Here is a 27,035-nt window from a genome sequence, read left to right as displayed (position 1 = left end):
ATTTAGTTCAAGAACAATTGAAGCACTGTATCATATGACACAGCTGTCTTGTGTTTCCTCCCTTCGAGGTTTATGCATTATTCTTTTGCGAGCTAACTTTTCTCAGAATTTTCAACAGAGCAAAGAAACCTCGAATTATCTGAAAGGAAACTGGTCCATGAAAGCAGAGCAACTATCAAGACAATTGCTGATGCAGATTGCTGTCCTCAACAGCACTACGCTGGACCCTATCACAGTTGAAGACTTTACCTCATGGGTTACCAATGCTTTCTCCCTTTTTAAGGAGTGGGCCGGCATGTTTGTCCTGGGGAGCTATTGTCCTCCTGGGTTGCGGAGTAGGTCTCTGGCTTATTGGCTGTTTAAAAAAGAGAACATGCCAGACACAAAGTGGTTGTTTACCAGGCTATGACCACCATTAAAAAGGGTACTTCTCCCAACATATGGCTGGCCTCTTTGAAAGATCAAGAGTTCGCCCTAGATCATTTTTGTCACAGTCATGTGGAGTCATTGTATCCAGGGACGGGCAACTTTCCTCGAACTCGGACCAACCTAAGACACGGGGCCCAGTGGCGATAGGGTAACTCTATGACGGGTAAGGCCGAGTTTGGATGAGAACGACCTAAGACAGGAGCAGTGACAAGATTGACGTGACACCCAGATCTAGACCAGTCATTTTATTAAACAAAAAAGGGGGAGATGTAGAGAGCGGCGCGGCGAAACAAAGATGGTGCTGACATCCAGCCTTGTCTGGAAATAAACGACTTACTGCGCATGTGCAGGCTTGTCTCCTTGCTAGGGCTCCCTCTAATGGTGAACAGCGGTACTGCACATGTGCGGTTTATGCAGCAGGTGTCAGTTGACCAATAATATGCTAATGAGGTGATTCATTCTCCGCCAATCCCTGGAGGACAAGTAGTGGGGTGATCCAAGCCGCACCAATCCCTGAGAGATAATTAGCATACTGTTGTCTATATAAGCCGAGCGATTTTGCTGCTCGGGGTCCCTGTTCAAGAGAGCTGTAACACTAAGAGAGCTGTAACACTGAGAAGAGCAGTACACTGAGAAGAGCTGTAACACTGAGAAGAGCTGTAACACTCAGAAGAGCTGTAACACTGAGAAGAGCTGTAACACAGTAAAGGCTTGCTCGCAGAAGAATCCTGTTGCCGCGCGTCGTTCTTGCTGGCGGGACATTGGGCGCGCGACAGGGCCTGCCTACACTGCAAAGTCCTTTCAGTCATTTTGCCAGACAATGCAGGTCAGTCATAATACTAGATTGCCATACAATCCCCAAGGTCAAAGAATTGTGAAAAGAACAGATCTTACCTTAAAAGAGCTCTTACAAAAACAAAAAGGGGAAATTGCCTATGGCAGAACACCAAGAGAACAGTTGTCTTTAGCTCTTTTTACTCTAAGTTTCTTAATTTTAGATGCGTATGACCAAATTGCTGCAGATCGCCATGCTGCTACTAAACCTCTGACTAATGCATATGTAAAGTGGAAGGATGTCTTAACTGGTGAATGGTGTGGCCCAGACTCGTAATTTCGAAATCTAGGGGAGCTGTTTGTGTTTTTCCGAAGAATCAAGAGAATCCAATCTGGGTGCCTGAACGTTTGACTTGCAAACTGTGTCCTGCTATTCGTGAAGATGAGATTACGAAACCTACCATTACTAGTGGGAATGGTAATCCAGGTTGATTCACTCACTCTGTGGGCCACTGCCAGATCCTGGCCAGTACTTATTCCAGTTTACAGTAATTCCACTGTTTTGCCAACTTTATCTGCACATCCTATTTGCGTGATGTTCCTTGTATAGTGCCAAATGGAGAATTACCCCAAAGGTATACTGCCACTAATATTTCTTTGTTACGTACATTATGTTTCACTCTTAAAAATTCCTCCCAGCCTTTTATATGGTTGCGGAGGACCACATGGGCAAATTGGTTAGATCCTGTGTACAATAGTGCTATGAGCACTGGAACCATCCTGGCTGCTTTGAGTCAAATTACCCAAGGAGATTCTTCAGGCAGTGGAGACATATCAATCAATAATTCTGCTAAGTTGAACATTACAACTTTGATTAGGATACATATTGTAGTTTTCCATGTATTACTCTTTACAAGCTAACTTTTCTCAGTATTCTCCACAGAACAAAGAAAGCTTAAATTATCGAAAAGGAAACTGGTCCATGAAAGCGGAACAATTATCGAGACAATTGCTGATACAGATTCCTGTCCTTAACAACACTAGAAAGGAACCCATCACGTTTAGAGATTTCACCTCATGGATTACCAATGCTTTCTCCTTATTAAAGAATGGGCTGACATGTTAGCCTGGGGAGTCATTGTCCTCTTCGGATGTGGAGTATGTCTATGGCTATTTGCCGTTTACAACGAGAACAAGCCAGGCACAAAGCGATTGTTTACCAGGCTATGGTTGCCATTAAAAGTGGTGCGTCTCTCAAAATATGGCTGGCCTCTTTAAAAAATTAAGAGTTCGCCCTAGATCATATTTTGTCACTGTCATGTGAAGTCATTGTATCCAGAGACGGACAACTTTCCTCCGGTTAAGACCAACCTAAGGCAGGGGCCCAGTGACAATAGGGTTACACAAAGAAGGGTAAGGCCAAGTCTTAGAGTAGAATGGCCTAAAACAGGAACAATGCCATATATTGACGTGACACCCAGATCCAGACCAGTCATTTTTAGTAAACAAAGAGGAGGGAGATGTAAGGAGCCGCTAAAGATGACTCCGACATCCAGTGGTCCTTAGTGATAAAAACCTACAATCCCCATGTGTTGACATTTCTCCGACAGTAATCAGACTGGAGTGATATTCGTGCTAATAAGGTATTTCATATTCCACCAATCCCTAGAGGACAAATTTACAACAATAGCCTGTCTTGTTTTTAAGGCGAGTGGCTTTGTTCCCCGGAGTCCGCCGTATCAAGAATGAGGTGTTCCTGCAATAAAGGCTGTTGAGAAGAATCCAATGGTGTTGTGTCTTCCTTGCTGGTTGAGGTGGGTGCTACACTATTAGAAGAAAAGTTGGGGAAGTGTCTTGAGCACATGGACACTGGAGAAAATTTCCTGAAAAAAACACCATTGAATTATGCTCTAAGATCAAGAATTGAGAAATAGGACCTTATAAAATAGCAAAGCTTCAGTAAGGCAAAAGACACTGTCATTAGGTCAAAACAGCAAACACCAGATTGGTCAAACATTTTTACCAATCGTATATCTCATAGTGGGTAGTATACAAAATATACAAAGAACTTAAGAAGTTAAAATCTAGAAAGCAAAAACACAATTAAAAATGGGGTACAGTGAGTAACAAAACATTCTCAGATGAAGGTTATCAAATGGCCAAAAAACACATAAATAAATGATCAACATCCTTAGTCATCAGGGAAATTCAAATCCAAACAAATCTGAGATTCCACCTCACACCAGTCAGAATAGCTAAGAAATAAATCTCAGGTGACAGAAGATGCTGGTGAGGATGTGGAGAAAGAGGAACACTCCTCCATGGTTGGTGGGATTTCAGACTTGTACAACCCTTCTGAAAATCAGTTTGAAGGTTCCTCAGAAAATTGGACATTCGATAAATGAGGACCCAGCTATACCTATCTTGAGCATATACCCAAAATATGGTCCAGCATACAACCGAGAAATATATTTGCCTATGTTCATAGCAGCCTTATTTAAAATAGTTAGAAGCTGGAAAGGACCCACATGCCCTTCAACAGAGGAATGGACGCAGAAATGTGGTGCATCTACAAAATGAAATATTACTCAGCTGTAAAAATAATGACTTCATTAAGTTCTAACCATATAGAAAGAACCAGAAATTTTCATCCTGAGTGAGGTTACTCAATCACAGAAAAACACAATGATATGCATTCATTGATAAGCAGATATTAGCCAAAAAGCTTGAATTACCCATCATGCCATACACAGACCACATGAAGCTCAAGAAGGATGACCAAAATGCAGATGCTTCACTCTTTCTTTAAAAGGGGAACCAAAATACCCATGGTAGGGAATAAGGAGGCAAAGTTTATAACAGCAATTGAAGGACCTGCCATTCAGAGGCTGGCTCACATGTAGCCCATACATGTACAGACACCAAAACAAGATAAGATGGGTGAAGCTAAGAAGTGCAGGCTGACAATGACTGGATATTGATCCCTGCTGAGTGACACAGCCAGATTATGTCAAATACAGAGGCAAATACAAACAGCAAACCACTGAACCAAGAACCAGAACCCTGTTGGAGGAATTAGAGAAAGGATTGAATGAGCTGAAGGGATTTGCAGCCCCATAATAATAACATAGCCAACCAACCAGAACTTCCAGGCATGAAACCACAAGAGAAAGACTATACATTGACAGACCCATGGTTACAACTGCATATGTAGCAAAGGAGGGCCTTGCTGGGAAAAATGTAATAAGAAACTCTTGTTTCTACCAAGGTTGGACCCCCAGTATAGTGGAATGTGGGGAGGTTTGGGGAGGCCATAGGTGGGAATTTGATCTCCCTTACACAAGAGTAGGGGAAAGGGTTTAGGGGCTTATGGACTGAAAACCTGGACAGGGCATAACATTCTAAATGTAAACAGGAAATCTCCAACAATGAGAGAGAGAGACAGAGAGAGAGAGAGAGAGAGAGAGAGAGAGAGAGAGAGAGAGAGAGAGAGAGAGAGAGAGGTGGAAGAGAAGGAAGAAGAAGAAGAAGAAGAAGAAGAAGAAGAAGAAGAAGAAGAAGAAGAAGAAGAAGAAGAAGAAGAAGAAGGAATTGAAACAGAAAGAGAACTACACTTCCATTCTTCTCCATTCCCTCTCTTCGTCAGCTGTTGTTTAGGCAGTCGTGTTAGTGAGATGTTATAAGTGTAATTTCTGGTGTTACTTTGAGGTACCATCTCATAGTAAACTTTAGTCTCTTACAACCTTCTTGCCCCCTCTTCTGTAATGTTCCTCAGCCTGGAATCAAGTGACATTTTGGAGATAGAGCCATTTAGACTTGGCTTGAAATTTCTATCCTGCATTTTTTTATGGCGGGGATTTTTACTGTGATGTTTGTTGTAGAGACTGTAATTAATTCTGTATATAAGAACACATGGCTTTGATTGTTGTTAGGTATGATACTGACTTAAGTAAGTAAGGGGCTGTACATTCTCCCCCATAACCACAGGTTCAATAGCCTTATATACATGGCTAAATTACTACTATCATCCAAGTTCATTGAACAGGACTTAAGCCAAGTTAGAGAGCTGTTGGCTATCACCAAGCTATTTACGCCATTGCACTGCCCTTATGGTTATACTGCCATGTTGATCATTGTGTTTTACAGGCATGATGTGAACAATCAGTTGAAACTGACAAGACTGATGATTGTAATTACAGGTTATATTAGAAATTAGACCTATGCCTGGCACATCTTCCAGTATAAGAATACTGACTTTCTGATAGGCAGGAGAATGTAAAAGTTAAATTTATTCTTAACAAAAAAAAAGGAAATTAAAATTTTCCTGCTATAGCATGTTTAATTAATTGAAGCAATGTAAAATCTATTTATTGATGTTGGGGAAATATCATTTAGCAATATAATCCTAACTCCTTTTAAGTGATTAAAAGTCACAAATAGTTGGTAGCTGTCATACTGAGTAAAATTGGCATCAGGATTTTGACGATGAAATATTCTCTGTTTTATGCAAATGCATAGTAATAATGAACAAAAATATGTACCAAGCTTCATGATTTAGGTACCTAATTGCATGTATTCAATTGTATCTAAGATAATTTCATATTAGCTAGGTATCAAATGCATAATAATTATGATTAAATTATTATTTAAATATTAAAATAAGCATACTAGAGTTTCCAAGTGTACATGGAAAATAAAATAAATTAGAATAATCAAAAAATATTTATTAAAATCCAAATGATGAAAATATTGTATATATAAAAGCAGCCTGGAGCTATATGTCACCTTAACGTTTTATAGTGTGTTCCAGTGAGGTGGCAGAACAGATAAAATTTCATGCCATGAAAAACCAAGAATCTAAATTTGATACCTACACATATATGTTTTGAAGATTTCCATATTCACTACATTACCTGAGCACATAAAAGCTTACACAGAATATTAGTAATGAGACTAATAAGAACAATAATAAAAAAAGAAAAAAAAACAAACCCTAGGAATATTTTAAAGCAATAATGTATTGTATTGGCCTTAAAATAGGAAATTCAACACATTTTCTTATTAAATTAACTCTTCAAAGAAAAACTAAAAGGCTTTTACTTCATTCTATAGGAAAGCAAAAACACATGAGATGGATTGTGTTAAGAAAGAGAGAACTGAAAACTGTAAAATTAATATAGTCATTGCAGAGGAAAGAAAAAATACTGACCCAAGGTTCTATAAGTAAAAATTTGAAAGATTTACTGCATAATATTAACATATTTAATCTAACACATCTTACTATGATAAAGGAAAAAATGGAAAGAATAATGCCTGAATGTAATCTCAGCACCTAGAAGGTGGCAAGATGTCTCAAATTCAAAGATACACTGAAATACATGAGAAAATGATAAATAGGTTGAGTTTATTATGGAATAAGTATTGTAGTATTAGCTTAGTGGTTAAGAGCACTTACTACACTTTAGAGCAAACACGTTCAGTTTCCAACACCCAGGAAGCCACTTGCAACCAACTGTAAAAGCAGCTCCAGGGGATCTGTCATCTCCTGGTCTCCCCAAGTGCCAGTGTTCATGTGCACAAATCAATACATAGACATTAACACATAACATATCATTAAAATAAGAAAGATTCATGAATGTACTTTCTGAACATATTATGAATACTAAGAATTCTACATATGTAAACACAATTGATGCAATGTAATCAGAAAGGAGACAATTAGGAAATAGTCTGAAGAATAAATTAAGGATTAATGCTGACACAATTCAGAAAGCAAAAACGCTGAGCTTCACTACTGAATTGCAATATAAATGTTAAAAATTAACTAGCATTTGAATTTATGAGTGAAACTATTTTAAAATTTATTTTATTTATTTACATTCCTGCAATTGTGCCATGTCCATTCCCACAGTTTCTCATCACATTCCACCACTTCCTTCCCTGACTCAAAGAGGATGCTCCCCAGATCCTGCCAGGCACCATAATCACTGGCGCCTCTAGTCTCTCAAGGATTAGGCCAGACCGGGAAGTCCAGTGCCATACATGTGTCAGGGTATCAGACCAACTTGTGTATCCTGCCTGGTTGGTGGCTCAGTGTCTGGGAGATCTCAGCGTTCCAGATTAGTTGCGACTGCTGGTCTTCCTATAGAGGTTGCCGTCCCCTTCAACTTCTTCAATACTTCCCCTAATTAAAGAACTGACAGAAGTCAGAGACTGATACCTTTTTAAAATATGTGTACCATTTAATTTTGAATGGTATAATATGGGTTCTCATATAAAATTGATGGAAATGTATATTTATTATAGTCTTCTGAGATGGAAATTTGGCAATATTTATGCAAGTATTACATTACTTAACAGCCTTGACATCTTTCCAGCAATGTGTTTTGTAATTTATACAAAATATAATGTAAATAATCACCATTAAGTACTGTGCCTGAGTCAGTGTCCATGCTGATTTTCTGTAGTGAACTTTAGCTAATGAAAATGAAAGTAATCTGAAAGGCACAATTAGGTAATTATTTATGCAAATGAATATACTACCATTTATTAAATGGATGATATTCCATGAAGAAATTCCCCATGCACATGTATTCAAGATACATTGCTAAATGAAAAACAAATGACAGAATATTGCATTATGTAATCAAATGCCCTGGGTCCTGAGAAGACTGAAAAGACAGTGAACGTGATTTTTGGGGGGAGGGCAGCAATGGGGGGACAATGGGGAGGGGAACACCAATAAAGAAGTAGCAGGGGTTAGGGGAATGTTGGACCATAAAATGGGAAAGGGAATAACACTCGAAATGTAAATAAGAAATCATCAAGTTAATTAAAAAGAAAATGAAAAAATGACTTGTTCTGTCCCTTGGTAAGGAGAAACCTGCCTGCAACTTCTGTTCTTTCCAGGTTCTTCTCTTTTCCTCTTCTCCTCTGCAGATTGCTTTCTTATGTTACCTATAGTCTCTAAGTTATTCCTCTCTACATTTCTTCTCAGCCCAGATCTTTTTGGCTCACTTCTACTAATCTCAGTTCTCCTTAGCTTAAACCGCACTTTTCAGCTCAGCCCCTCTCCAGCTCAGTCCATCTCTCTCTGTCCTTCCAATTCAGTCCTTCTCTCTTAGGCCTTCTGTGTGTCTTCTCTTTCTTCTAAGTGCTTAATCATATTTCAGAATACATGTACCCGTGTTACTATGTTCATCACAAGTTCATATGAAAGATCAAAGCATAAATTGAAATATAATTTACAACCGACAATTTTTACATGAATATCCATCAGGAGAAATTATCCGAATAAACATTCATCACCAGGGTCAGCTCTACAGCTTCTCTGAAGATCCAAACCCATAGTTGTTAGTGAAGTTATTTACAGATAAACCCAGTCAATATCTTATCATCTGTCCTTGCACCTGTAACAAATCATTTGTTCTCTTTTTATGACTCTTGATAACTGTTTTGCAACCTCTTGGAATGTTCTGAGTAAGAGAGTGTCTGTTTACTATCTCAGGACAATTAACTGGTGACACCTGGGAGACTGGCAGAGTTGTCATTGCAATTTTGACTATGAGAAAGAGACTTATAAGAGTCCCAATATACAAGAGCTTAATACCCATTGATATAATTTTAGGAATTATTGTAGGATCATTATTAAGACTAAAGGTTCATCTATTTGTCTGTATAGCATCACTATGGGACAGTACAACTTCGTAGGACTGCAGAGATCTGCTCCAAAGGGGTGTGCTATTACTCAAAGATTGTTATATATGTCTAATAATAACAACAGGAATAGCATTTTAATAGCAGGAAAATTTCCCAAAATGAATCCCTTACAGCCTTGCTTAATAAGGGCAAACCAGTTGTGGATTATAAAATAAACCAAGGCTGTCCATCTGAGGATGTTCACCTGCTAGTTATTAGCTTGTACTGTTATTGCTCCTGACACTTTCTTCACAGTCCCACAAGGTACTTTCTCCTAAACTGACATGATCCATCACAAAACAGGCCTCAAGGGAAACAAGAAGATTGAATGAATCCCATGCATCCTATGAGATCACTACAGACTAAGAATGGTCTTCAATAACAAAAGAACAACCAAAGACCCACATATACATGGTAGCTGAAGAATCATTTACTCAATGAGAACGTGTTCAATGAAGAAATAAAGAAAAAAAATTAAAGACTTTTTAGAATTTAATGAAAATGAAGGCATAACTTGGGAACACCAAAAAGCAATGTTAAGAGGAAAACATATATCTCTGAGAGCCTCCACAAAGAAACAGGAGCTATGATACACTAGCAGTTTCACAGAACACCTGAAATCTCAGAACCAATAAAAATTAAAATACACCAAGAGGACTAAACAGCAGGAAATAATCAAGCTGTGAACTAAAATCAACAAAGTAGAAACAAAAGGAATTCTATAAAGAATCAACAAAACCCTTTGAAAATTCCAGAAATAGGTAAATCCCTTTTATTCAAATTAAAAATAACAAAATCAGAAGTGAAATGTATATATAACCATAGAAATTGAGGAAACAAAAAATTATCAGATCCTACTATAAAAGCCTATACTTAACAATACTGGAAAGTAAGGGTTAAATGGAAAATGTTCTAGACAGATACAAGGTACCAAATTTGAATCACGATCAGGTAAACCATCTAAATACTCCCATAACTTGTAAAGTAGTAGAAGCAGTCTTTAAATGTCCCCCAACCAAAGATCCCAGGACCAGAACTGTTTAGTACAGAATTCTCTCAGACGTTCATAGAGTACCTAACACCAATATTCTCCATACTATTCCACAAACTAGAAATAGTAGACAAACTACAGAATTCCTTCTCTGATGCCACAGTTATGCTTATAACTAAAGCACACAAAGACCCAACAAAGAAAGTGTATTTCAGACCAATTTATTCATGAATATCCATGCAAAAATTCTCAGTAAATTTCTTGCAAGACAAATAAAAGAACACATCAAAACAATGATCCATCATGATCAAGTAGGCTTCACCCTAGAGATAAGGGATGGTTCAATATATGGAACCTGATCATTAATCAACCTAATCCCACTATAAACACAAAGTCAATGAAAACAAAACAAACATTCATCTCACTAGATGCTGAGAAAGCATTTCACAGAACCTACACCTTCATGTTAAAAGTCTTGGAAATATCAGAAATTCAAGGACCATACTGAACTCAGTAAAAGCAATATACAGTAAACCAGTAGCCAACATCAAACCAAATGGAGAGAAACTTAATGCAATCCCACTAAAATCAGGAACTAGACAAGGATAACCACTCTCTCCCTACCTTTTCAATAGACTATTTGAAGTCCTCACTAGAGTAGTTAGAAAACAAATGAAGGTAAAGGGATACACATTCCATTGGAAGTATTTAAAATGTCATTATATGCAAGTGACATGACATTCCAAATACCACCAGTGAATTTCTAGGCCTGATAAACAAATTTAGCAGAGTGGCAGGGTAAAATATTGATTCAAATAAATCAGTAGCCTTCCTCTACTCAAAAGAGAAACAGGCTGAGAAAGAAATTACAAAACCATCAAATGGAAAAAAGATAGCATTTTCAGGAAATGGTGCTGGTTCAACTGGAAGTCAATATGTAGAAGAATGCAGATGGACCCATTCTTATCACGCTGTACAAAGCTTGAGTACAAGTGGATCAAGGATCTCCACATCAAATCAGATACACTCAAACCAATAGAAGAAAAACTAGGGAAGCATCTGGAACACATGGGCACTGGAAAAAATTTCCTGAACAAAACACCAATGGCTTATGCTCCAAGATCAAGAATCGACAAATGGTATCTCATAAAACTGCAATGCTTCTGTAAGGCAAAGGACACTGTGGTTATGACAAAACAGCAACCAACAGATTAAAAATGATCTTTACCAATCCTACAACAGATAGAGGCCTTATATCTAAAACATACAAAGAACTCAAGAAGGTAGACTGCAGGGAGACAAATAACCCTATTCAAAAATGGGGTTCAGAGCTAAACAAAGAATTCACAGCTGAGGAATGCCGAATGGCTGAGAAACACCTAAAGAAATGTTCAACATCTTTAGTCACAAGGGAAATGCAAATCAAAACATCCCTGAGATTTCACCGCACACCAGTAAGAATGACTAAGACAAAAACTCAGGTGACAGAAGATGCAGGCAAGGATGTGGAGAAAGAGGAACACTCCTCCATTGTTGGTGGGATTGCAGACTGGTACAACCATTCTGGCAATCAGTCTGGAGGTTCCTCAGATAATTGGACATTGAACTGCCTAAGTATCCAGCTATAGCTCTCTTGGGCATATATCCAAAAGATGCCCCAACATATAAAATAGACACTTGCTCCACTATGTTCATCGCAGACTTATTTATAATAGCCAGAAGCTGGAAAGAACCAAGATGCCCTTCAACAGAGGAATGGATACAGAAAATGTGGTACATCTACACAATGGAATATTAGTCAGCTATCAAAAACAATGACTTTATGAAATTCGTAGGCAAATGGTCAGAACTGGAAAATATCATGTTGAGTGAGGTAACCCAATCACAGAAAAACACACATGGTATGCACTCATTGATAAGTGGCTATTAGCCCAAAGGTTTGAATTACCCTAGATACCTATAACAAATGAAACTCAAGACGGATGATCAAAATGTGAATGCTTCATTCCTTCTTTAAATGGGGAACAAGAATACCCTTGACAGGGAATAGAGAGGCAAAGATTAAAACAGACACAGAAGGAACAACCATTCAGAGCCTGCCCCACATGTGGCCCATGCATATACAACCATCCAATTAGACAAGATGGATGAAGGAAAGAAGTGTAGGCCAACTGGAGCCTGATGCAGATCTCTCCTGAGAGACACAGCCAGAATACAGCAAACACAGAGGTGTATGCCAGCAGCAAACCACTGAATTGAGAATAAGACCCCCGTTGAAGGAAGCAGACAAAGAACTGGATTAGCTTGAAGGGGCTCGAGACTCCATATGTACAACAATACCAAGCAACGAGAGCTTCCAGGGACTAAGCCACTACCTAAAGACTATACATGGACTGACTGTGGACTCTGACCTTATAGGTAGCAATGAATATCCTAGTAAGAGCACCAGTGGAAAGGGAAGCCCTGGGTCCTGCTGAGACTCAACTCCCAGTGAACTAGATTGTTGGGGGGAGGGCGGTAAGGGGGGAATGATGAGGAGAGGAACACCCATAAAGAAGTGGACGGGGAAGGGGGATGTTTGCCCGGAAACCGGGAAAGGGATTAACACTCGAAATGTATATAAGAAATACTCAAGTTAATAAATAAATAATTAAACAAACAAACAAACAAACAAACAGGAAAAAAAAGAAATGACACACTTGACAATATTCAAAAAACTTATAAAATACCTCAGTGTGACTCTGTCAAAGCAAGTGAAATATATGACAAGACCACATGTCTCTGAAAAAATAAATTGAAGGTCTCAGAAATTAGAAAGATCTCCCATGTTCGTGTATTGGCAGGATTAATATTGTATAAGTGGCTATTTTTCCAAAAGCAACCTACAGATTCAATACAATCCCCATCAATATTCCAACTCAATTCTTCACAAACATAGAAATGTCAGTTTGCAAGTTGATTTGGAATAAAATAAATCCCAGGATAGAGAAAACTCTTCTGAAAAATAAAAGCAATTTGGGGAAATCACAATCCCTGAGCTCAAGTTGTATTAAAGAGCAATGGTGATGAAAAACTGTATTGTACTGGTTTTGAGACACACAGGTAGATCAAAGGAATAGAATTGAAGATGCAGAACTGAACCCACATAGCTATGGCCACTTGAAAATTGACAAAGGATCTAAAGCCATACAGTGGATAAAAAGATAGGATTTTTAAAAAATTGTCCTGTTTCAACTGCAGGGCACAATGTAGAAGAATGCAAATCAATCCATTCCTATCTCCTTGTACAAAGCTCAAGTAAAAGTGGATTAAAGACCTCCACATAAAACCAGATACACTGAGACAAACTGATGAAAAAGCAGAGAAAAGCCTAAAACACATTGCTACTGAGGAAAATTTCTGAATAGAACACCAAAGGCTTTTGTTCTAAGGTGAAAAATTGAAAAATGGAACTTCATAAAATTTCAAAGTTTCTGTAAGGCAATGGACCCTGTCATTACTTCCAAACAGCAACTAAGAGATTGGGAAAAGATCTTTACCAATCCTATATCCTATGGAGTGCTAATATACAATATATACAAAATACTCAATAAGCTTTCCTCCAGAGAATCAAATAACACTATTTATTAGTGGGCTACAGTTATAAACAAAAAATTCACATTGATGAATATTGAACAGCTGAGAAGCACCTAAAGAAATATTCAACATCTTTAGTCGTTGGGGAAAAGCAAATCAAAACATTCATGAGATTCCACCTCATACCAGTCAGAATGGCTAAGATAAAAAAAAAAGTCAGGTGACAACAAACTCTGGCAAGAATGAGGAGAGAAAGGAACACTGTGTCACTTTTGAAATTGCAAGCTCTTAAAACCACTCTGGAAACCAGGCTGGAGGTTCTGAAGAGTATTGAACGTAATATTTGCTACCTGAGGACTCAGCTGTACAATTTTTGGCATATATCCAAAACTTGCTCCAACATATAACAAGGACACATGATCCACTCTGTTCATAGAAGCCTTATTTATAACAGATGGAAGCTGGAAATAACCCAGAAGTCTCTCAAAAGAGAAACAGATTCATATAATGCGGTCCATTTACACAATGGTGTGGTACTCGGCTACTAAATAAAATGACTTCATGAAATTCATAGGCAAATGGATGGAACTAGAAAATATCATCCTGAGTGAAATAACCCAAACACAAATAAAGGCACATAGCATGCACTCACTGGTAAGGGGGGATTCTCTAGAATGTCACAGATACTAGGGACGCAACAGGTTCCCTGGACCCAACAGGGATTACATTAGCCAACATACACCAGAACAGTGAAATTGAACCTGAAGACACCACCTGCAGTATATAGACATGGCCCCCAGTGCAAGGTTGGGACCACTCACCCATCCTAAATATATTCAGTTATCCCTGTCTAATGGAAATTCAGGCACAAAAAATGGAGCAGAGGCTGAAGGAACGGCCATCAAGAGATTTGCAGTCAAAACCAGACAATGTTGCTGATGCTGAGATGTGCTTGCAAACAGGAGTCTGATATGCCTGCCCTCTGAGAGGCTTTGCCAGCACCTGACTGATACAGATGCAGATATTCACAGCCAACCATTGAACTGAACTTGTAAATCTCAATGGAAAATGTAGGGGAAGGGCTGAAGGAGCTGAAGGGGATTGAAATTAGAGGCAAAACAACAATATCAATTAACCAGACCCCTTAGAGCTCCCATGTCCGTAACCAACAACCATAGAATATACATGGTCTGGTACCCTACGTATGTAGCAGAGAACTGCCTAATCTCACATCAGCGGAGGGGAAACACTTGGTCCTTTAGATACTTGATGACCCTGGGAAGAACAATTAAGAGAAGAGTGATTCTAGAGGGCTGAGTCAAGAATGAGTGGAAGAGTTGGGGAGGTGTAGGGCGTCATCCTGTGGTGAACAACGGTACTGCGCATGATCAGGCGTTGCACCTGGAATCAGTTGGCCGGTAATATGCTAATGAGGGAGCAGCACCATACTAATGAGGTAATTCATGCTCAGCCAATCCCTGAAGGACAATTAGTATACCCTCAGCTGCTGTCTATATAAGGCGAGCCCTCTTGCTGGTTGAGGTCCCCTCTCCATGTTCAAGAGAACTGTACAGTAAAGGCTTGTTCACAGAAGAATCCTGTTGCCGCACGTCGTTCTCGCTGGCTAGATGTTGGGCGCCTGACAGGGAGGCACCCTCTTAGAGAAAAAGAGGATTAGTATGTGGTGGTGGGGTTTATTAATGGGGATTGGAAAGACATTAATATTTGAAATGAAAGCAAATACAATGATTAATAATACTAATAATAAAGGAGTGGTATTTTCCATACATCATTTTACTGCACAGGTTAGCTTGGAACACTTATTGTTCCCTAGATGAGTATTTCTTCCTACAGTTCCTGATTTCTTGTTTCTCAGAGGAGTGTAGTCATGTCTTTCTCTTCATTCAAAGTAGGCATAACACTTAAGTTCTTTCTCCAAGCAAGGGTGATTGTAGATATGTCTGTAAACAGCAGGAGCCATTTGTAAAATCTAATTGGGGGTCACCAAAAGAATTATTTATAAGAAAAGCTTGTAACACAAACAGTGTGTGTTCAATCAACTTACCAGTATTGAAAGCATCCCAGGATTTCTGGCCAGGCAACTGAATACGATGTCAAGAGACATTTAGAATTTCAATATATGTGACAAGAGAAAATACATTCCATTGTGTAGCATATGCAATATTTCAAAAATATCATCACGGAAAGAATATTAAGAGCTTTAGGACAAGAAAAATTAGTGAGTGAGACATCAACGCAGAAGCATCAGATTAACACCTGGAACTCACATGGAATTCTAATATCAATCCCACACAATCAATGCTCTATACAAATCCTATCACATGTTTATTCCCTAACACAGTCCACCAGTGATATTCTAGTCCCTGCAGTCACTGAGGAGCAAGGGACTGGATCAGCCTTTCTCATTCGGTTAGCAGGTTCCAAGACACATCATTGCACCAATGCAGGTGTAAGAGGCACTTGACAGCACAGTCTCCTAAGCACCCTTTGCCCTTTCCATTCATGTTGCTCCTACAGGAATCCCTTGTCATGGCCCCTGACAGTGGGCACAAAACAGGTAGCACTCTGGACTTAAAGGAAGAGAGTCAACAGGGTTCCTCCTCATTCAGAAAGCTTGGATGATCGCTCCGCTACTAGAAGCAGAACTGACAATCGAGGCAGCTCCTGACTGGCCCGTGCAGACCTTGCGACTGCCCCATGCAGACCTCGCTACTGCCCCCTGCAAACTCGAGGACAGCCACTCTCAAGCTTTGGTTGTTTCCTGAGATCAACGGTCACTCGAGATTTCCCTGCTTTGCCTTCCAGTCTTGGCCACAGTTCTCGGGAGAGAGAGCCATACTCAAAGGATACAGCTCAACTGATGCTCACCATGACTAACAACTGGCAAGTACATTCACTGCCCCTTCACGTGGTAGTAGCCCATTCGCCATTTCTTGTTCAATTTCCTTAATGACTAAAAGGCCAGATGTGTTGAGAGAGGCCAGAAAGCTTCATCCTGGACTTGACCCTCTGACCATGCACCGCTGATTTCCCAGCCTTCTCGGCCTTGAAACCCCTTCAGTGTCCCACAAGCAGATTATAACACCGGACACCAATGGGGTAAGCACTTGAAGGGTTCCCAGCCTGCGCCACCGGAGACAGCCTTCAGTGTCCCCCAACCAGATTATAACTTCTTACCCCAATGGGGGAAGCAATTGAACAGCAGAGACCCGAGCGACTTTGGACCTCCGGGACTACTTAGACAGACTTGGCAAAGTTCAGATGCCCAAAAACCCTATGAAGACCAGAGATTCAAAAAACCTGATGCTCGTGTTACCGAAAAGCTACAGAAACTCAAAGATCATATAAAGGCTTCGGTCAATAAGAGGGCCCTAGAACCCAGAAGGGAACTGACGGAGAACAAGAAATGGACAGTTCCACTTCCTCTGAGGGATCCTGAGGGCATGAGTAATCCACTGTCCAAGGATAGGAGATTACTGAGTAACCTACTGGTATGATATAAATGTCGTATGTATGTAGTATATGTATAGTATGTATGTGTGTAATATGTGTGTATATATGTTGTATGTATGTATGTATGTACGTATGTATGTACACCCATGTGCAGTGACCCATGGAGATCAGAAAAGGACATCAGACTCCCTAGAGTTGGGGACCATATGATATACTGGCTGGGAACTTAATCTGGGTCTTCTGAGAGGAATGCAAACCATCTTAACTGACATTATTTCAGTTTCCCATCATTTGTGAAGCATCTTACCTTCCATTGTGTCTTATACTATGCAGTGTTCGTTTCTTAGTGCAATGGTGTCCCTTCCCTCAGAATGGGTTTTGACTGTCTGTTGAACATGTAAGAGTGGCATGGAAGATAGATAGTGTGTGTGGCGGGATGCTCTGATGCAAAGAGGGACATTGCACTACCTGCCTCAGTCACTGTCTCTGCTGGCCTGCACTATGCAGCAAGTGCCTCTTGCGAAGCCAACAGCTTTCCATGTTGCCTGAGCTGAAAGCCCTTGTAGCCTCCTCTAGGTCCTCCTCTATACATCCCGAGGGGATCATCCTGAGTGATCCCTGAAGGGAAATCCCTGATAAAAATTCTCCAGTGCTTACTAGAACCTCAGGCTAAAGCCCAAAATCCTGGTTGGGAAATAAAACCAGCTAACAGTCAACCACCGCCTTACATCGGGTCCCATCCATCCTCCATGCCATTCAGCCAACTAACGCTTCTATTCTGATAGGGTCGATGATCATATTGGATTAGGGGCCCAGCACACTCCAGTGTGGCTTTCATTATAAGCACTTACATCTGCAATGACTCTACTTCCAATGGATATCACAGCCTGAACAGCCAGGAGTTAGGATGAAATGAGTGGGTGGTGCATATGCCAGACACTCACCCTGTCTGGGATATTGACTTACTTTATTAAATGATTTAAAAATGTATAAAAAATTGTATAAAAAAGTTTGCACCCGAAGAATGGATTAGCACTTTCATGTCTATAATTCCTTCACCTGCTCTCTATAAGCACCTACTACCTCCAGGGACTCAGACAGGCCAGAAGTGATTCCCTGTTTCCACTCTAGATAAGGCACAGGTAATCCATCGAAAACTGCAAAGCTGAGACTTTAGTAAACCTGTTGGAGACATCAGTTCAGAAAGCCAGGTGCCCTGGCCAAGACCTTCAAGATGGGGCTTCACAGATATGGCAGATTTGGAAAGACGACAAGGTTGAATACATGATGCCATTCTTGCTAAGGAACTGGAGACCTGCCCTTCAGAGAAGATTGTTTCAAACAATGAAGTCTTCAAGCACCTCTCCTTGGAACAAGTGCTTGTTCCTATGTGGGTTGGTGTGGGGACAGCTGCATTTCAACCTCAGGCACTGGAGAGTCTACTGGTCCATATCTTCACGAGCCAGCTCAGTGTGCGATGACTTAGGTGGAGAACCACTTGCTTCCTCACTTCAACTAGCCCAAGGAAGGATACTCTGCTCTGTCTCCCTGCCTTGGAAAGACACCTTCATCCCTGTTGTTCATGCCCCAGGCTTCCTATGTTACTCACCTGTTTGCTTCTGAGTCAGCTGAGGTATTTTGACATACCTCACTTTGTGCGAGCTTTCCTTAAGAGCTCTAAACACCCAACCCGTCCTGTACACTCCATCTCTATTGTTCTATTTAGCTTGATTTTTTTTTTCTTCAACAAAACGAGCTGGAAAAAAAAAAAGAGCTGGAAATGGATTTCTCAAATGGCTAATGCTTGCAGTCTTCTAAAGTTGAGGCCGAGGTAAACAAAATGAATTGTGGGCAGTACCTCACACAGACAGATCTGTATGCCTATTTTCTTGGCTTTCGATGATGTTTATAATGTGGGGTTTTGGGGAAGGAAATTACAAAATGGTAGCAACAACGACCTACCGTGTGTCTCTGTTAATGTTTGTTTTATTCAAAGTGACAAACGCTCCTCCCATGACTCCATATTTAAGGAGGTAAAGAGGTGAATTAGGTCCATAAAATGATGGCCTTAGGAACCAGGGCTGGTGGTTGTCTTCCCCAGTTTGTCCTTCAAATATATCTTGCCACCAACCAGTTATAGCTGCGGTTCACAAACTGTGTGTGGGTCATGATCCCTTTGACAAACTTCAGTCTCCAAAATGATTACATACTATGATTCATAACAGTAACAAAATTACAACTATGAAGTAGCAATAAGAATAATTTTGTCATCAAGGAACATAATAATATAGGAACTGTCTTAAAGGGTGGCAGCATTAGGTAGGTAGATCACTGACTTATAGTCCAAGAAAGAGCATCTAGCTATGGGCCAAATAAACAAAATACAGGATCTCCAGCATGCCAGTAACATGGGATAAAATGCAAGCTGGTAGGATAGTTTTGTGGGAAGCAGTGCCTGCTGTGAAATTACCAGCACCTGCATGACAGCCCATAACACATCATTGGAGGGATAATGACAGGACACATGGAGGATCCCATGTCTCCAGCCACATATATTGCAGAGGATGGCATTGTCTGGCATCAGTAGGAGGAGAATACATTGGTCCTATGAAGGCTCATTTCCCCAGTGTGGGGGAATACCAGGGTGTTGAGGTGTGGGTGGGTGTGAGGTAGAGCATCCTCATAAAAGCAAGGGGAGAGGGATATGGGAAAGGGGAGAACCAGGAAAGGGGATAACATGTTTGGGATGCCTATGATATCCAGGAACAGTGAGTTTTGGGATCAGTAAGAGACTTTGTCTCAAAAAATAAAAAGAAGAGGAAGATGAATGAAGAGATGTGCAGGGTCTCCCTCTGTTCTCCTCATGCACATACACAGAAATATGTGTAGACACACACACACACACACACACACACACACACACACAGAGCTGCATTAGGACAAATACTCAAAGAATTTGAATTTAGGATTTAGGTTGTCTTTTGGGTGTCTGATCACACCTTTCTTCCCTAAATTTCACTTGGAAAAGTATATCGAAGGCATGCATATCAGATACATTTCCCATTACCATGAGACCATTTTTCTCCCAAACCTATAGGTTTTGATTTGAGTTAGAAGTCATAGGCCCAAGACATAGCTACACCTGAAAGGAAAAGCTAGATATTTGAGCTAAGAATTTGAATTCCAGGGCCAAGTTCTATGAATGCACTCACGGAATGCAGAAGGTGGTCCACAGAACTGAGATGTTCTCAGCGCCTCGCAGTGTCCCTGACTCCCAACGAGGGCAACTGAGAATAAGTATACAAAAATAGACTCTACGATAGCTACATGTGATACTCTCCTTGACTGTATTTATCAATGACATGAAGTTTTGTTTCTCACAAAGAGAATAGATCATCAAGACTCTATGCTGACCATGGCCACACCAGGTCCCTTTGAGGGTCCATGTACTCTCCAGGCTCTGTGGATGGGGCCAAGAGAACCCTACAGGGCTCAGTGAAGTACTGATTCTAAATCACATGGACCTTATATGAAGAGGGAGCATATTGATTCTGCTTGTTGTTGCTATGACAAAATACAAAGCAAAAACTTAACGAAGAAAGGAGTGCTTGTTGACAGGAGTCTGATAAGGATGTCTCCTGAGAGGCTCCGCCAGAGCCTTACTGATACAGATGAGGATGCTTACAGCTAATCATTAGACTGAGCACCCGGACCCCAATAGAGGAGGACTTAAGGAATGGACTAGAAGAGCTGAAGGAGGTTGCATCCCCATAGGAAGAGCAACAATATCAAACAACCAGACCCCCCCCAAGAGTTCTCAGATAATAAACCACCAATCGAAGGGTACACATGCAGGGTCCTATGGCTACAGCCACATATATACCAGAGGATGGCATTGTCTGTCATCAATAGGAGAAGCCCTTGGTCCTGTGAAGGATCATTTCCCCAATGTGGGGGAATGCCAGGGTGTTGACATGGGAGTGGGTGGGTAGAAAAGCATCATCACTGAAGCAGGGGGAGAGAGAATGGGAGAGAGGGGATCCAGGAAAGGGGATAACATTTGAAATTTAAATACATAAAATTCCAATAAAAAAAGAGATAGGAAATGTTTATTTTGACCCATTGTTTGAGCTGGTACCATCCATCATGATGGGGAAAGCATAGCAACTGGTGTGTGATGGTCACTTTGCAGACGTGGAGGGTGTTCAGCATTCTTTCTTTCTTTCTTTGTTTCCTTGTTTTAAATTCTATATATGGGTGTTTCCCTTGCATTTATGTATCTGATAAAAGATACATATACAGAAGCCACAAGAAACTTGGGGAAGAAAAGCAGGTATAGCTGTCAATAAGACATGGGAGGCCACAGGGCTCAAGTCAGTTTCCCTCAAGACCACATGTGTATTCATCAAGATAAGAGACAGGAGCAGGGCACAGAACTGAACAAGAGTAATCAATGATTGTGAGCAATCATGTTGGTGCCAGGGTCTGAACTCAGGTCCTCTGAAAGAGCAGTAACGCTTCTCAACAACCAAGCCACCTCTCCAGTTACACACAATCATTGTTTATACAACCCCCGAAACACAGCATAACTTGATGTGTGTAAACATGCATGCAAGACTTTTGGTGTGATTTATTTGTGTGAATGTTCAGTGTGATACACTCTTGTATTGATTAATTTTTGCATAGCCGACTTCACTTGGAGGTTCTCTTCATTCTCAGCTTTGGTGTTTACATACATCTTCAAGAGAGTAATCGCCCTGACAGCCTACCCCCGCCTCCCCACCATTTGCAGCTATGCCTGCCTTTCTTCACTAAGTTAAACACCACCTCAGACTTTAATCTTTCATTTTGTTAAGTGTAGTAGACTCTCCAAAACCATAAAATGGAATCCCAGATGCAGAGGGAAGAAGTTTTGCTGTTTGTTACTTTGTTTGCTTTTAGTTGGTTTTTCCCACTTCCACTGGTTTGAACTTGGGTCCTATTCAGTGGCAGTACTTAATTCAACCAGCATTTTGAGAAGGGCTGTGGGTGGAGTGTGATAAAAGTAAAATTACTGGAGAGAACTCCCTGGGGATTTTGATGATAAATACAAAGTTTTTATTGACTTGATTTTTCAGTTACACAGAACCCTGGACGGCACTGACTCGAACTAAAACTTCACATCTGACAATTTCCTCGAAGGAAAAAAAAAAGCCTTAAAGACAAAATTGATCCAACAAAATAAGCCCTAAATTGTAATGATTGACCCTCTATTAAGAGAAACATTAAACTTTGTTTAAAAAAAAGATGATTTTGATGTTTTTGTTTAACAATTTCATATACTAATATAATGAGTTTTAGTCATTAACTTTCTGTATTTCCCTTCCCAATTCCCCTCCCTCATCCCCCTCCTTCATTCTCCCAACCCCTACTTCAGTTCTCCCTTGCTTCCTCCCTCATCTTCCTCCGTCATCCCCTCATTTAACCCCTTCTTACACGCCATTCCCTCTCCAATTCGCACCGATATTTTGAATAAGTCCCCCCTCCTATTTTATGTCTCCTTTCTGTGTGTAATCCCTAAGTTTAATTAATTACATGAGTATAGAGGAATTCGACAGAACAACTTATGTATGGGTACAGGAATGAAGAAGGTAGTGAAGGAGAAATTTCTGGTTTCTTTGGAGACTCAACTGTGTCATGGATGTAGTTCTGAAAACTGTCTTAGGAGATGACGTTTTGCTGAAAACAAACACATGGTGTTTCTGGTAACTGCCTGGGAAAAGGGCATGTGATATTTAGAAAGGGTAGGAGTATAACCCTGGACAGCAGTGGGCAACATCATGGCATTGGCTTGCCTTGCCACTCTTAGCTGATGCTCATTGGACTTTGATGACACTGGTCCTCATTGACCATGCTGTGACATTGGTTCAACTTTCCATCTTCACTGACCATTGTTTGTCATGACTTTGTAGAGAGAAAAGCACCAGAGAACTTCTTGTGGTGACATTGCGGTGGCTTCTTGCTGCCTCCTGGAAGCCAGGCCAATTGGAAGAGCTCAGCAATTTCTTCTGGGTTGAACTGTCCTTGGTGATTCGTGAATGGTGTTTGCAAGTAGATCAACCTACCTCTGCTGATTCATGTCAACTGAACTGATATCCTGATGATGAAGATTGAAATCTCCCCAGAGAACTATTTCTAAGCAGGTCCAGATCATCCTTTGTTTGACCTATTATCCTTTCCTTTACACTATCTCTGGTGGGTGGTGGGCTAGTGGAAGGTTAAAGGGTTAAGAACTCTTACTAAAGTAGGTCTTGAAAAATCTAAGCCTGCAGGATAGAACTCCTCCTCCAATAAATGTTGATTGCCAAGGGAGGGGAGGGTCTTTATGGCCTCTCCTATCTCTAGTGAAGTGTTGAGGGGCCCAGTCTTGTGCCTATGACCATAGCCCCCATCAGTTTAAGAGTTCAATGACTAGGTCCTATCTAAAAGATATCCGTTTGCTGTCCACTTCCCCATCTTCTGGTTCTTATATTCCTTCTACACACTCTTTCATGATGTTCTATGAGTTGTGGAGGAGAAGACTTAGCTGTCCTATTTCCACCTAAACAGTTCAACACCACTGATTCCCAGCACTTTGTCCAGCGGTACGTCTCTGCCCATGGTAGTCATAGGCTTCTTCTTTGATGAGAACTGAGTGCAACACTGATCTATAGATACAAATATGGATGTTTGGAAGGAAGTTTGACAATGTATTTAGCATTAGGTTCTTTCATAGGGCCTATATCACCCTAACAATAGGTTCTAGACCAGTTTACAGAACGTGCTGTGTATTCCCTCGTATGGAATATGCCTTATATCCAATTGGAAAGCCACTGGTTAATCCCATGATTTCGATGCCACTAACACATTAGGGGCACATCTTGCCTGACATTTTCGCTTGAATGTTTCACCCCCGAGTATGGTTGTAGATGATTTTCTCCCCTGGAAGCCTACATAGCACTTTCTTGAACAATGAAGGCTAGCCATTATAGAGGAATGCTTCCACCTCAACTTCAGATTGACCCTTCTGTGAACTGTGACCAAGAGGATTCAGTGTCCTTAGCAATAGTTTCTTACCACCAAGTTCTGGAGTGCTAAGAAGAATAATGGCAACAACCTGTAAAGTTGTGAGGGCTTTTGGGATCTTGCTGGTCAGCAACTTTCAGGAAGACATCCAACATCTGGCTACTTTTTTTTGGGGGGGATGTTTACTATGTTTATGTATGGGCATTGAATTCCTGATTTTTTCCAAGACTTATAACATGAAGCAATATTGATTTTTTTTAATTTTTTATCAGCATCTATAAAATGATCATCTGTTCCCCCCCCAGGAGTTTGTTTACATAATTGAATCTTCTATATGCTGACCTCCAGTTGAACCATAGTTTCTTGAAAATTCTGCCTTTTTTACATTTCATGGTTTTACCATCTTTATCAAAGAAAAAGTGACCATAGGTGTGTGCATTCATTCTGGATCTTCAGGCGAGGATATCTGGTGAAAATTTCAATTACCATGGTTGGAGAAACAAGACATTTCATGACAAATCCAAATGTATACAGTATCTTTTCACAAATCCAACCCTACAAATGATAGTAAATGGAAACTTCCAACACAAGGAAGGAAATTACACCTTAGCAAAAAGTAGGGAATTAATCTTTCAACAAACCCAAAAAGATGATAGCCACACATTTATAATTCCATTTCTAACAACAAAAATAACAGGAAGCAACTGTCCATTTCATTTAATATCTCTAACCATCAATGGACACAATTCCCCAAATAGAAGAAATAAACTAAGAGACTGAATACATAAAGAGGACCCAAGATTTTGCTGCATACAGGAAATACACCTTAGTAACAAAGACAGAGTATCTCAGAATAAAAGCCTGGAGAAAAATTCTAAGCAAATGTTCCCAAGAAACAAGCTGGAGTAGCCTTTCTAATGTTGAATAAAATTGACTTTCAACAAAAATTTATCAAAAATGATAAGGAAGGTAACCATACTTGTCAAATAAAAAATAATACTAAGATGAACTTTCAATTCTGAACAACTATGTTTCAAATGCAAGGACACATAAATTCATAAAATAAACATAACTATAGCTCAAAACAAATATTGCACCACACAATAAATTGTTGGAGACTTTAATTCCGCACTCTCATCAACGGACAATTTATGGAAACCTGAAACTAAACAGATATGGTTAAAATAAAATAAGTTATTTCAATAATTTGAAAAATCCAAATGTATTTAACAGGTATTTAGGTAACATTTCATAGTAAATCACCTAATATACCTTTTCCTCTGCACCCCATTGTAACTTCTCCAAATTTGACCATATACTCATTCATGTTACAGGCATCAATAGATACCAGAATATCGACGTAATCCTATGCATCCTATCAGATCACCATGGACTAGGGCTCTCTTCCATATTTTACTATTTTTGTATTTGTTTAAATTATCAATGATTTATTTATGTGGTATTTTGAAACATCGTCTTTCTTGATAGTTTGTCACTATGCAATAAATACTGGGTTAAACCTAGTGGTAGTCCTTCCATTTTTGCCTCCAGAGCAGCAAGAGTGAGTGCTACATTCCAATCTTGGTTTTTATACGACATTTTGAGTTAACTCTTAGTGCATACATTGCATTTAATGTTTTCCTCTTTGCTTAGATACATAGTTGAATTATCTAACCTTACAAATTTGTAGTTTTATAATGAAAATTTTTAATTTCATAATTTCTGGCTATAACTTTTGATCTCATTTTGTTTATATTTTTTCTCCATTTTAAATGTTTTTCTGTGTGAACACGTTTCCCTCCTTATGTATGTTTGTGCTTTTATGGGACTTTATTATTGTTTATCAATGGAAAAATGCAATTTATTCACGGAAGCAGCCATATATGAAGGAGAATACAAGAGTTAATTAGCTATTTCTATAGGATGGATTACTTATTAAAAATAGGAATCTCTGACAAAAAGAAGAGTGATGAATTTCACACTACCATTCCCCAATGATCCCAGCATGCAATAATGCCAGGTAGTGGGCTGTGCTCCTGTAGTGGTGGAAAATAATTTATGGAAGAATAAAACCACATACCACAGAAAATTTAAAGAATCCCTTTAACCCCTACACAGAGATACATAATGGGATTATAGGGTGGTCAATACAATGAATTGCAGAGGAAGTAAAGAATTATGTTGCTACAAGAAAGTGATGGCAAGGAAGAATTTCAAAACATGGTCAACTATATAATTGCGAACATTTGTTCCCAAAATTGTGGGTTTTTCCCCTGGACAATAATACCTGCACTGAATCCACCTTTTATCTATACAAAGTGAGGAACCATGGTCCTAATGGTAATAATGAAGACAAAAAACAAAAAAAAAATAACGAAAGGGTAAATTAATAGGAGCAAACCATTACCGCAAACTACTTTATGCTCTAACCAGAAAAGGCACCAAAAGTAAAGTCACCTTTGAGCACCCTATGTGAAGGCAAAAGTGAGTGGGCCATGGTCTTTCTCCCTTTCATGTTTTTCAGGTACTTTACAGAAACTGGAATCTCAGACTGCTTTTTCCATGATTTTTTAAAGGTTTTATAGCCCTCATGTATTAAAGTACCATTTGAAAGTATTGGTAGCTGCTGCCTAGGTTTTCTCAAGTTCACAAACTTCTTGAACTAAAGATCCAAAATGTAACTAAGCACAACCCTGAGCTGTAAAACTATGACAAGGCAATAATAATAGATATTTTCAAGGCCCAAGCACTATAGTACTATACTATTGAGTACAGTGATCCAAACTAATTCAAATAGGTCAAGTGAGAAGGAAGATACATCTAAAACGGATTAGAAAAGTGTAGAAGAATCAACTCCTTCCTCGTGTATGCCAGCACTTGGTTCTGCAGTAAGTCGTAAGAGCCAGTATCCAAGTAGCAATGGGAAGAAACAACTCAGGACAAGACAGGGAGATAAACTAGCATGGTGGGTTTATGTTAGTGAAAAACTTAGATATGAAAATGTATTTTAAAATTAAAAAGAGATTTTTCATTATGTTCTCATTCCAAT

The sequence above is a fragment of the Rattus norvegicus genome, chromosome Y (assembly GCF_021556685.1).
Source record: "Rattus norvegicus strain SHRSP/BbbUtx chromosome Y, alternate assembly SHRSP_T2T, whole genome shotgun sequence".
Taxonomy (NCBI): domain Eukaryota; kingdom Metazoa; phylum Chordata; class Mammalia; order Rodentia; family Muridae; genus Rattus; species Rattus norvegicus.
This window is presented reverse-complemented; position numbering follows the sequence as displayed.